Source organism: Canis lupus, chromosome 16, assembly GCF_048164855.1.
Source record: "Canis lupus baileyi chromosome 16, mCanLup2.hap1, whole genome shotgun sequence".
NCBI lineage: Eukaryota > Metazoa > Chordata > Mammalia > Carnivora > Canidae > Canis > Canis lupus.
This window is the reverse complement of record NC_132853.1, coordinates 58982629-58994763: the sequence shown is the minus strand read 5'-3', so window position 1 is coordinate 58994763 and position 12135 is coordinate 58982629. Positions and strand designations below refer to the sequence as shown.

General features: G+C 55.9%; 1 protein-coding gene and 2 long non-coding RNA genes across 11 annotated transcripts in view; all 3 read left to right on the top strand.

Annotated features, from left to right (window-relative positions):
* RBFOX3 (RNA binding fox-1 homolog 3) overlaps window positions 1–12135 on the top strand; it is a 446818-nt gene that overhangs the window by 172491 nt on the left and 262192 nt on the right. The window lies entirely within an intron of this gene.
* On the top strand, window positions 1411–6340 carry LOC140607576 (uncharacterized). Its single transcript, XR_012009552.1, has 3 exons — window positions 1411–1919; window positions 4409–4555; window positions 6016–6340. It is a non-coding gene; the product is annotated as an uncharacterized lncRNA (long non-coding RNA).
* Window positions 9363–10771, top strand: LOC140607575 (uncharacterized). Its single transcript, XR_012009551.1, has 3 exons — window positions 9363–9555; window positions 10221–10308; window positions 10572–10771. It is a non-coding gene; the product is annotated as an uncharacterized lncRNA (long non-coding RNA).

Genomic DNA, 12135 nt, shown 5'->3' with positions numbered 1-12135 from the left:
GGACTGGCTACTGCTCGGCCTTCAGGTGGGTGTTCGCAGATCTGTCTTCCCTGCAGTGTTGCGTGCCCCCCTGCCCTGTCCCCCTCCCATGGCACTGCCCCAAGGCACTGCCCCCCAAGGCACTGCCCCCCTCACAGCACTGTCCCCCCCTCAGCACTGACCCCCCACGGCACTGCCCCTCCAAGGCACTGTCCCCACAGCACTGCCCCCCACGGCATTGCCCCCCTGACAGCACTGCCCCTCACAGCACTGCCCCCATGACACTGCCCCCCAAGGCACTGCCCCCATGGCACTGCCCCCCCAGCACTGCCCCTCACAGCACTGCCCCTCACAGCACTGCCCCCCATGGCACTGCCCCCCAAGGCACTGCCCCCCAGCACTGCCCCCCCACGGTACAGCCCCCCCAGCACTGCCCACCCACCCCCAGCACCCCCAGCATTGCCCCATGCATCTCTGCAGTGCTGGCACGTGGCAGCTGCCCATCAGCTGCCTGCTGGGTGAGTGGTTGCCAGCGTCTCTAGAAGGATCCGTCTGCTGAGTGCACCCACCCAGCATGGGGAGTCCCATGTGGGTCCTGGTTGTGCATTATTCAGGCTGCCGGGGAGGGCGCAGGGAGGGGGAGATGGCCTGGGGAAAGCATGGCTGTCACCTGTGTGCTCCTGAGACCCTGAGACATCCCCCCGTGACGCTGCCTTGGATTTGGAATGCATTATGTGATTTAGCTGTTGTTATAGATTTACCTTCCTAATTATGTTTGGCTTAGAACAATGTTAAAATTGTTTTGCATTCCCTGGGTACACAGAGCCCGGGCGTGGGAGGAGGTGGCAGGGTGGCAGGGGGAGATAGTCACGGTGTAGAGGCTGTCGGGGGTAAGCCGCATGCCGGTGTGAAGAATGGTCTGTGCAGAGAGGACCTGCCGACGAACAGGCATGAGCTCATGCGATTGCTGACACGCAGCCGAGCGGGCAGGCACCTGGGAGCAGGTGTGGAGGGCCCCGGGGCCTGAGCCCGGATCATTTGACTCATTTAACCCCACAGCCCCCCTGCCGAGGTGAGGGTATAGTGAGGCCCAGTGAGGCCAGGGGAGCCACTGGCACGAGGTCCCAACGCTGACATGTGGCCAAGCCAGGCTTGAATCCCTTGTGTTTGGCCGTCTCTGGCCAGGTGGAGGCTTTGCACAAAGAGCTTCCACGGGCGACTCAAGAAGGTCAGAGGCACAGGGCACGTCTCACTCACACAAGGCTTCCGGGAGGGGTTCCTCCTTCCTTCCCTCCCAGGCCTGGGAGAGGTGGGAGTCAGTCATTTTCAGGGGCGCACTGTGGCCCTTGCTGGGGTGGGCAGGGCTGGTAAGCATGGAGCAAGTGGCGCAGCTTCGGGGGTGAAACCTGGGGAGCCTTTTGGGACCGTGAAGCTCACACCCTTTTGTTTTATGAGAAGAAACTCATGTTCACAGAGGTGTCCCCTCCCTGGGCACTTTGTCCCCAGACAGATGCGTGGCGCCTTTTGACTGAGAACTTGTGTTTCTCACTTGCTTGGATGAGGGTCCACTGCAGACGCGCTTTGAGAGTTTCACCCCCCGGGGTGCCAGGGTGCTCAGTCCTTCCCTGACCCCTGCGGCTCCAAAGCCCATCTCCGTAGAAACGGCTCTCCCCCCATCGGTGCTCCTGAGCGAGACGGAGCTCTCCCTAAAGTTCAGATTAACATGGATTTGAAGCAACATGAATTTAATCTTCTCTTTCCGAAGTAAGATACAGAACGTATCTGGGCCCCTTTGCCCTCCTGGCTAATCCCCTATCCGAAGTCCGACGGCCAGAGCCCTGGGCACCAAGGACGGCTGAGAGCCCCACACTCTTCCTGGTTTCATGCGATCTGGATATTCCCAAGAGCGTCCGACAGAAGTAGAGCTCATAGAGATGGAGGTGAGCTGTTAATCTTCTGTGGGGTTGTCTGCGAAGCCGAGCCTTCACTGCCCTCTTGCTCCCAGCTCTGGCCAGGTTTGTTATTTCTGAATGGACAGGGCTGCGTATTGTGCTTCTGATTCCACATCATCCAGAAATAAGCAGTTTCACTGTTGGCCTGGTTTCTGTGGGGAGAAGCCTTTTCTCTCTGCGCTTGAAGTCTTCTGCATTTTGCAGGCAGATCTAGTCCTGCATGAAGGGGCTCGGTCCAGCTCCTTTTATTTATTCATTTTTATTTATTTTATTTATTTGAAAGGTTTTATTTATTTATTCGTGACAGGCACAGAGACACAGGCAGAGAGGGAAGCAGGCTCCATGCAGGGAGCTCGATGTGGGACTCGATCCTGGGTCTCCAGGATCACACCCTGGGCTGAAGGCAGATGCTTAACCACTGAGCCACCCAGGCATCCCAAGGTCCAGCTCCTTTTAAGAGGACCTGGCAGGGACACTGGTGTTTCTCCAGCTCGCCACCCCTCAAATCTCAGAACCCGCTCACATCACCGCAGTTGACAGGTAGGAGAGCGGCTGCCGCGATGATCCCCCCTAGTTGTTGAGGCAGCACTGAGGATTTTGAAAACCCTTGAGGACAGAAGCAGCCTGTCTGTACTCTCTGCCTGTGCTCCATCTACCTGGAAGCCGCAGCACATGTCCCTCAGCTGAAGGGTTTAGGGGCTGGGAAGAGGAGTAGTGGACTTCTATGTGCTACTGTGATGGAAATATTGAGACTTCTACCCTTTTGTAGAGTCAGGAGACTCTGATTTGTTTTGTGGGTTCAGCCTGCCCTAATGCTTTCCACAGTTCCAGATTTTCCATCTTGGGAGTGGAGTGGCATGCACCCCACCCCCCAGGTCTTCATCACGTGTAACAGTCAGTTCTTGCTGTGTAACCAACTATCCTGTAAGTCAGAACGTTAAAACAGTAATACTTTCTAGCAGTTGATACTCATTATTTGTAGATTCTGTATTTGAGAGTTTGCCGTCTTGCTACATTTATTGGCAATCCCAAATCCATACTCATGGCACGTGGTTGTTCATGGACACACGTAGAACAAAGGTTGATCCAGTGCAGGTGCCCCGAGCCGAGGCAGGACAAGGTGACACTCCACCTCGGTGTTTTCAACTCTCATGCTGGAGACAGGTGGTCTACTTAGCGTCACAGTTGTTGCATTTTCGCTGGTGGTGACTTTGTTGTTTAGAATGGGCCCTAGTGTCATCCTGAAGTGTGGTCTGGTCTTCCGAAGCTCTGGGAGGCTGTGATGTGCTCTGTAGGGAAACATGAGCGTCAGATAAGCTTCATCCGGGCATGCATCATAGCGCTGTTGGCAATAAGCTCGAGGTCAATGAATTGGCAACATACATTGAAGAGGACACACACAAGTAGGCTTATGTATCGATAGACTGATGAAAATGTTGTGACCAGAGCCCCATATTTCTGCCAGGGGCAGTGGTTTCAGTATTCACTCCTCCAGGGTTCTCGACTTTTGGAATCATAACTCCAGGAATCTGGAAAACGGACCACATTCTTACTCGTGTGTGTCTGCAGGTTGGCCGGGTGTTGGCTCATCTGGGCAGGGCTCAGCTGGGTGCTTCTCTGCTTCAAGCTGTGGGATGGCCCGAGCGTGGCCCCTTTGCTCTGAGGGGTCTCCTCCTGGGTCCTGGCTGCAGACCAGCAGCTCCCAGGGAGGTCCTGCTGCCCACGGCAGAGGCACAGACCGACACACAGGCCCCTCCAGAGCTGCTGCTTGAATCCCATCTGCTGACCTCCCACTGGTCAAAGCAAGTCATGTGGCCAAGTGCACACCCAAGGGTGGGGAAGTATGCACGCACCATTTCTACAAAGTCACACGATGGGGTTGGGACGAGGGCATGTGAACAATTAGGGGCCATCCCTAGACACTTTGCCCAGGGAGGGTCTCCACGTCAATTGATCAAAAACTTGGGTTGCTGGGGTGGGTGTGGGGGATGTGGCGAAGGAGTCATGGCCCAGAGCAGGGGAGAGGAGGGCATGGTGGGGCACCTGCTCCGTATTTGCCCGGTTGCACCTGGGTGTCCTCCTGTCTCTCTGTGGAAGCACTGCCCCGATACCAGCAGGTTGGAGGGGTACATCTCCCGACACGGGTGACCTGGAGTGTGTACTGGGAGGGACGAAGAATGAGGCAGGCTAATTAATGCAAGGGGGGTGTAGTGGGGACAGCAAGAGAGGAAATCCCGAAAGCTATGGTGGTGTTCTAAATGTTTTATTTAATGACATCCTTTATACACTTACCAAGTTAAGCATAAAGTACAGATCTGTGGGGAGCCAGCCTTCCAGTGGTGGGGCTTGTCCTACAGACCTACTTGTCTTACTAAGAAGAGGAGCCGGGTGGAATTTCTAGGATCATTCCAATTAGGTCTCCTTTTGAAAGCTTGTACCACGTTTGCTTTTTTATTTTTTTCCTTTTTCTGCCTTAGGGCATCTCCCTGGTTCCTCATCAGTAAACGAATCTGTTCCCTTCACATCTGGGACGCAGGGCCTTTGATACCAGCATTCATGGGAAGGAGGGAAGAATAATTAACAGATTAATTAATTATCCTTTATTTCCACTTGAAACAAATAAGGTAGGTTTTTTTTTTTTTAAGCCAAACAGGTTACACTCGAATAAAAGGCCGTTAGTGACCATTTCAGAGGAACATGTGTTGGCAGTGAACACACAGACTCTCCACCATCCTAGAAGCCCAGCACTTGTATGAGTAGCCCCTCTGTGAGCCAAGCTGGCTTCAGTGGCCTGGCCCGAGAAGTGAAGCTCCACATAGAACTTTACTTCTATGGAAAGAAAACAAAATATCCAGTGCACCACAATTTTACTTCTGCAGAAGAATTGAAAGCAGGGTCTTAAGGAGATACGTGCACACCTGTGTTCATGGCGGGGCTACTCATGATCACCAAAAGGTGGGAGCAACCAAGTGTCCTTCGATGGATGGATGGATGGATGGATGAAGTAAATGTGGTCCATCCATGCAGTGGAATGTTACTCAGCCTTGAGAAGGAAAGACATCCTGACACCTGCTCCGTGGGTGGATATTGAGGAGCTGGTGCCAAGTGGACAGCCCATCACAAAAGGACAAATCCTATAGTATTCCACTGCCATGAGGTGACTTCCTAGAGTCATCTAGTCATCCTAGAGACACAAAGTAGAGGGGTGGGGGCCAGGGGTCAGGGTGGGGACAGGGTGATGGCTGGTCAAAAATATGAATGTACTTGACGCCACTGAGCTGGACCCATAGACATGGTTAAAATGGTCACATACTGTTGAGGTGACAAAACTCTGACCCAGAGACGAGTAGAACCCTAACCCTGTATTTGGCCAGGATGGTGGTTTGGTGTTTGCTAAGTCAGTGTTTGGGGTGATGTTGTAGAGTATAAGGTCTGCGAATAATGAGCATCAGCCGTATGTTTGATCTCGTTCCATGTCACACTCTTTGTGTTTATCATCGGGGTCCTGAATTCATCCCTCGTGTTTGTGTGCTGACACTTGTGATCACAGGCTCGGGCCTGACTCAGAGTTCTTATACTTTGCCGTAAAGAGCCATTCTCTGATTTGATGAAATTTCAAGCTGTCCTCCTGGCTGCGGATCTCAAGTAATTTCTGATCTTTGACATGTGCCCTCCATGTTTCCGGCAAAAGTGAGTCCATAGGCTGATGCCCACAGGCAGCCGTCTGGACTTAGTGCTTTGTGCATGTGTCAGCACGCTGGCGCTGACCTCGTGCCCCATGCTCTTATGAGCGAGTCTGTTGGCAGATGAAAAATAATATTTGTTGAGAATAGAATAGGGTAAATCATATTTATACTTTACTCTAGGAACAAAAGTACTTTCAAAAGCATATTTGATTTTGAAATCACCTTTCTGATTAAGAGTCCCTTAAAAAGGACAGTTAAATAAACCATGAGTTGGAAAGGCTCCTTATTGGAGACATGGTTTTCCATCTGTTGGTGGCGTGAATGATGTTGGGCATGATACGTCTGAGCCGCTGTTGTCTACTTTTTTTCTTACCTGTTTTTTTTTTTCTTCTTGGAAGATGTTTCAGACAGGCTCATGCTCCTGAATCTTTCCTTCCTTTGCAAAAAACACTGGCTCTTCCAGCATCTGGGCTGAAACCAGATACCTTCTTCAAAGCCAGAGGTGCCCCTGCCATCCCGGTACAGCCTGGGGAAACGCACTTTGTGCACACACCTCCAGGGAGCAGGTGTAGCACGAGGATGCCATCCCTGGGCTGCCTCCTGGACCACCCAGTGGGGCGTAGAGGTGATCGAGGCCCATGTTTGTGCTCCCCTCCCACTGGGGATCAAGTCCCACATTGGGCTCCCTGCGAGGAGCCCGCTTCTCCCTCTGTGTTTCTGCCTCTCTCTGTGTGTCTTTCATGAATTAAAAAAAAAAAATCTTAAAAAAAAAAAGAATTGTGGGTACATAGATCAAAGTCCATGTTTAATTTTTAAACCCTCCCTTTTCTCCTGAAAGAAAAAAAAAAAAAAAGATATCACAAGGTCTAGAGCCTCGGCAGAGCTGGAGTCAAAACCTGCCCTCTACTCAAAAAGTGTGTAACCCTAAGGAGACCCAGACTCTCCCAGCCTTGGTCTGTCCTCTGTGAGACGGAGCTCCTGGCCCCCCGTGTGGCAGGGCTCTCACAGTGAGAGCCAGCACCCGCCTGGCTCAGGCAGGGCCCAGGAGGAGGCTGACATATGGTGGGGACCCAGGAGGCCATCTGTGTTCACAGGTCCAGGCTGGGCACCTCAGCCCCGCTCATGGAAACCCAGCCCCACCGTCACTGGCAGCCCACCCTGCACCACGCTTCTTAGCAAAGTTGCTACCTAAAGGGCCAGACAAGAAAGGACCGTCAGTGCACATCTGGCCCAGTTCTGTAGCTGGTCTTCCCCTTCCAGGCCCAGATTTGTGGGTTCTCTCCTTGGGCCTTCATGTCTTTCCTCCCCACCTCACCTTGCTACCACCCACTACTTGCCAGCCCTCTCCCCGGTGTCCTCTCTGTCCCTCTCCCCACAGGTCATGGTCTGGGGACAAGGATAGGACCCGTGAGCATCCTAGAGGCCCTCAGCATGGTGGATTGGAGTGGTCACTGGCCACCATCCCTGGAGCATGCATGTGGATGTGCGTGTGAGGGTATGTGTGTGCACAGGCGTGAGGGTACGTGAGAGTGTGTATGTGCACCCAGGCACACGTGTGTGCACAGGCATGAGGGTATGTGTGAGTGTATGTGCACCCAGGCGTGTGTGTACACAGGCATGAGGGTATGTGTGAGTATGTGTACGTAGGCACATGTGTGTGCACAGGCATGAGGGTACGTGTGAGTGTGTATATGTACGCAGGGACACGTGTGTGTGTGCACAGGTGTGAGGGTCGTCTCGTCGGCCTTCACGGTGAAAGGGCCCTGTTCTGGGGGGAGAGACTCCAGGGAGAGCTGCCAGCAGGCAGAGGTGGCAGGTGGGGGGGGTTTGGTGGGACGTTGGGACGTTTGAGCATTTCCTGGCTCGGGGGAACAGGCAGGGGTGTGCAGAAAGCATCATCTACCCCACAGGTCAGCACCACGTGGCCATGTCCAGTGTGCCTGGATGACAGAGTCACCACATTGGAGGGAACCTGGCCCATAGCCACAAAGTCCATCACAGAGGCTTCCTGTGAGTGGGTCTTGCTAAAAGAAGGGGAGACTCGGATGAACGGGGGGATGGAGCCGCACATGGGGGACAAGAGGACAGGTGGGGCCAGCCTGGGCAGGCTCCAGACACTGGCCAAGGGGCTGGACGTGAGAGGTGGGCTATGGGTGGCCACAGGCTTGGAGGCGCCCCTTTGGGTGACGGGGGTGACTCTGCAGGACAGCCCCCACCAGCCCCTGCAGCTCCACCCTGGCGCACATCCTCCCATGCCTCACACAGCTCAGTGGGATCCCCAGTGTACACCATGGCTCCCAGGTACAACGGTGGAGACGCAGTCATTTGTGCTGTGTCCCCATCAGGGAGCAGGCACTATGGGGGCCGAGAGGCAGGGAGGAGGGCAGGTGTGTGTCATGGTGGCTGCCCTCCTGCAGCCACCTTTCTTCGGGCCGAGAGGGACAGGTGACCTGGACACCCACTGCCAGGGGAGGAGGGATGGGATGCTGCTGCCAGGGGCCCTGTGGACACAGGGGTCCTATAGTGGCCACATCAGGTGATGTGTGTCAGCCACGGCCAGGCTCAGGACTGTGTCCTGGGTCGTGTGCCCCAGCCAACAGCCACCTTTGTGAAATAGTTGGACAAGGAGCCACGAGGAAATTGTGTGTGTGTGTGTGTGCAGTGCACGTGTGTGGGTGTGTAAGCATGTGAGGAACTGTGTCCCCATGTGGCCTTCCCTCTGTACGGGTGGGAGGAAGATTGGTGCTTAGTGCCCTTAGGATCTCTTTCTACAAGGACACTAACTCTCCTGGGTAGGGCCCCACCCTTATTTTTTTTTCAAGATTTTATTTATTCATGAGAGACACAGAGAGAGGCAGAGATAAAGTCAGAGGGAGAAGCCGGCTCCCTGTGGGGAGCCTGATGCGGGACCTGGTCCTGGGACCCTGGGGTCTTGACCTGAGCCAGTTGGGCCCCAGGGCCCCACCCTTATGACCTCAGTTGACCTTAATTACCTTCCCAAAGGCCCATCTCCAAGTACTTGCACCAAAACAACAACCTAGGAATTTGGGGGGACACAGTTCAGTCCACGGCAGGTGGTGATGGAGGGGAGGAGCTGGGGACCCGGTGCCTGGCTTGGGTGCCCAGACCGACAGGGGAGCTGCCGGGCTACATGTGTGCAGTTCTGAAACCTGCAAAGGCTCTGGAGTCCCCTTTGCCTGACCGAGGTCAGCTGCATATCCACCCGACAGCTGCAGGGACAGGTGTGCGGGGAGGGGGCAGGAACCCCATCTGCACCTGCTGGGGGGCACCGCCTACATCGGGGTGCCCTCTGCACACCCCAGCCCATGGAGGCCGGCTGAGCTTGATGGGGCTGGGATATGTGCTGCAAGGGCTGGCGTGTGGACCACACGGGCAGGGAGGACGGCCCATGATTTCCTAAGGAAACCGGGTGTCCGCTGCCGGTACTGGGGCGGGCCTTCCCCAGCGGCTCCCAACTGCTCCCCACACGCTTCTTTCTGCTTCCCTGTCTTCCGAGGGGTCTCGGCTTCCCTGAGGTCCCAGCCTCGCCCAGACGGGGCTGGTGCTGAAGTGTGCACGAGGCCCCTCACACCTCCCCTCTGCTCCCCGGCTCCCTCCCTGGGTGCCCCATCTCTGCAGGGCCGACAGCAGGCACACCTGTCTCCTGAGGTCCTTTGGGTGGGTGGGGGGGACTGTCATAAAGTTCTGGGCCCAGCCAGCTCCATACCTGACTCAGCCCCCGAGAGTGGCGGTTGCTCCAACGGATCCACCACAGGCGTCCCCCTCAGTGGAATGGAGTCGGGACAGTTCTCTGCCTGCACAGCCCCCCATGGTGGGGTAGGCCTCGCAGGACAGCCCTGCCTTGGGTCCCGGCCAGCAAAGCCCTAAAGAAACGAGATTCCATGGCTCCACTTTGACACATCACGTTGAAAAATGAGGTGCTTTCCTTCTGCTTCCTTTCATTTTTCATCATTCCGGCCCTGCGGGGTGGGGGTGCCCCTGTGGTTCTCTGGGGGCGGCCAAGTAGTGTCGGAGGAGGGGGTGCAGGGGGGGCATTGCTGAGGGTGGGTGGTGGCCACGGAGGCTGCTGGGGCTGAGCCCGGGGACTTCCAGGCCACCCAGCTCCCTGGGGTCCTTCAGTCTTTATCTCCTGGGTCTGCTCACCTCCCTCCCTCTCCCTTCCTCTGGCCTCAAAGGGGTCCCCCCACCTCCATCCCCTGCCCTGTGTTGTCTCGCTGCGTCTTTGTGGGATGCCCAGGGCTGGGAGTCTTTGGATGTCCCTTGCTGACAAGGAGCCCGCATCCCCTGTGTGGCCTCCCTGCCCAGCTGCGTGCGGTGTTGGCATCTGTGGCTTCACGTCTGAGTGAGGCCGTGTGTGTCCCTCCCCATGTTGGACCATTTCCGTTGTGCTTTTCTGTAGAGCAAGGGGTCTGGGGATGACGTCGCCCGACGGGTATGGCAGGCGGGGGGTGGGGGGCGGCCCTGGCGCTGGGGCAGCAGCGGGGGCTCAGGGGCCCCGCACGGGGGAGGCAGCTGGCCGCACGAGACCACCCTGGCTTCCGACAGCAGCTTCGAGTTGCAGGCGTTCCGAAACCACTCGCAGGTTCCGTAATTCGCTGGACGGACTCGCAGAACCCGGAGAAGCTGTGCTCACGGTTCGAGTTGACAGGAGCTGAAAAATACGGGTTCAGGTCAGCCAGTAGAAGAGGCATGTGGGGCGCGGTTTGCTGGTGGAGGGGGCCCTCCTGCTTTCCTGGCCTGCCCGAGAATTGCTATGCCCTCGGAGGCCCCCGGAGACCTCCCTGAGGCAGGAGACGTCCTGGGGGCGCTGGGCCCTCTCTTCCCACAGGCCCCCAGCTGGTGGGCGTGTTCTGACGGGAAGTCCCTGACCCGGTGCACCATGTACGTTCTGAACGACCATGTGCATAAACAGTTTTTTTTTTTTTTTTTTAAGGCAGTACTTTTAAAATGCGCCTGGGATCTTTCTCTTTCCACATCAAGGGAAACTTTGTCAAGTGAATCATCAGCCAATTTGTGTCTTTTAAACCTCAGATTTGCCTAAAAGGAAACACACCTGCTAATCTCATATGACTCGTGATTCTACTACAAGAAAGGACTGGGGGGGAGGCCAGGGGCATCCAGACTTGCACAATAAGAGCCACGCCTTACAACTCCTTGCTACTCTGTTTTTTCCATGATGCTTTTGTGTTTGTCAACACACCTGACCCCCACCGTCACTCCGTGAGGGGGCTCGTGGGGGGCTGGGAGGGGGGTAAGTCGCTTCTCCCCCACGCGGAGATGGAGTCACCAAGGGTCAGAGGTTAGGGGGCTTCCCCGAGATCACGAGGTTTAATGTGGCCGAGCTGCAGGCACCCTGGGTGCCCCTGGATCCCGTGCACACACGTGCGCACACGCTCGCGTACAGGCATCCACCATTACTAGCCAGCAAACACGAGTTGCTTGCCGTGCATTTCTGAAGGTCCGCTTTGACCTCCCACGTGAAACCTGCAAACGCACAGGTCTTGGCCGGGGTGGCGCTCTGGTGTGTCCTTGGCTTTCTGGTGAATCCCCGCGATGGGCCATCACAGGAGGGAGGTAGGCCCGGGGCAGATGGGCGGCGGCTGGCAGTGGTCTGTGCTCTAGGGGCTGCTGCCGTGTTTGCGTTCCTCGTGGATGGTTCCCGGGGTGGACGGGCTGTGCCCTGGCACTAGGCTTGGCCTCCATCATCCCGGTGCCGACAGCAGTAGGGCTGAAACACACAGACGTGTACACACACGTGGCAGCGCAGCCCACGGACACAGGGAGGTGGTGTGAGGAAGAGGGAAGCTGCGGGGTAATGCTCCTCAGACCCTGTGCTCACTTTGTGCGTGGGGACTTCTCTCCCTCGTCTCTCCCTGAGCACCAGACCCGGGGGACACTGCGGGCACTTGGCACGGCCCCTCCCGTCTCTCTGTCTTGGTTCTGGCTGTCCCCTCCGAGGCTCTCTCTGGATCTTTGCTGTGAGAAGCCGCCCAGAGCCGAGATGCTGGTGGGGGACTGAGCCTCACGTCCGGCCACCGCCCTGTACGTGGGTGTCTGTGTGCGGCACCTGGCTGGCACACACGGTGTGTCACTTGATTGTACCAGGTGAGCAGCGCCGAGTAGCGCTCCCTCCCGGAAGCCTCCTATTGCAGGATCAGCTTGGATCCTTGTCCTTGGAGTTGCTTTAGGAGATTATCTGATGGAGAAAAAATTGGGGGCAGGTACCTTTCTTTTGTTGTTGAAAGCACTTGGCTGACTTTTAGTGTGGAAGACATGAGTGTGTGTGTTGAGGAGAGCAGGCGCACGTAGGGAGGGACACCCCGCGGCATGCAGCATATGGGGCAGCCCAGAGACTATTCTGCTTTTAAAAAACAATGTGGCCAAATACACATAACAGATAAATTACCATTTTAACCACATTCAAGCGTGCAGCTCAGTGGCATTACATCCATTCATGTTGTTGTGCAACCATCACCACCATCCACCTCCAGAACTTT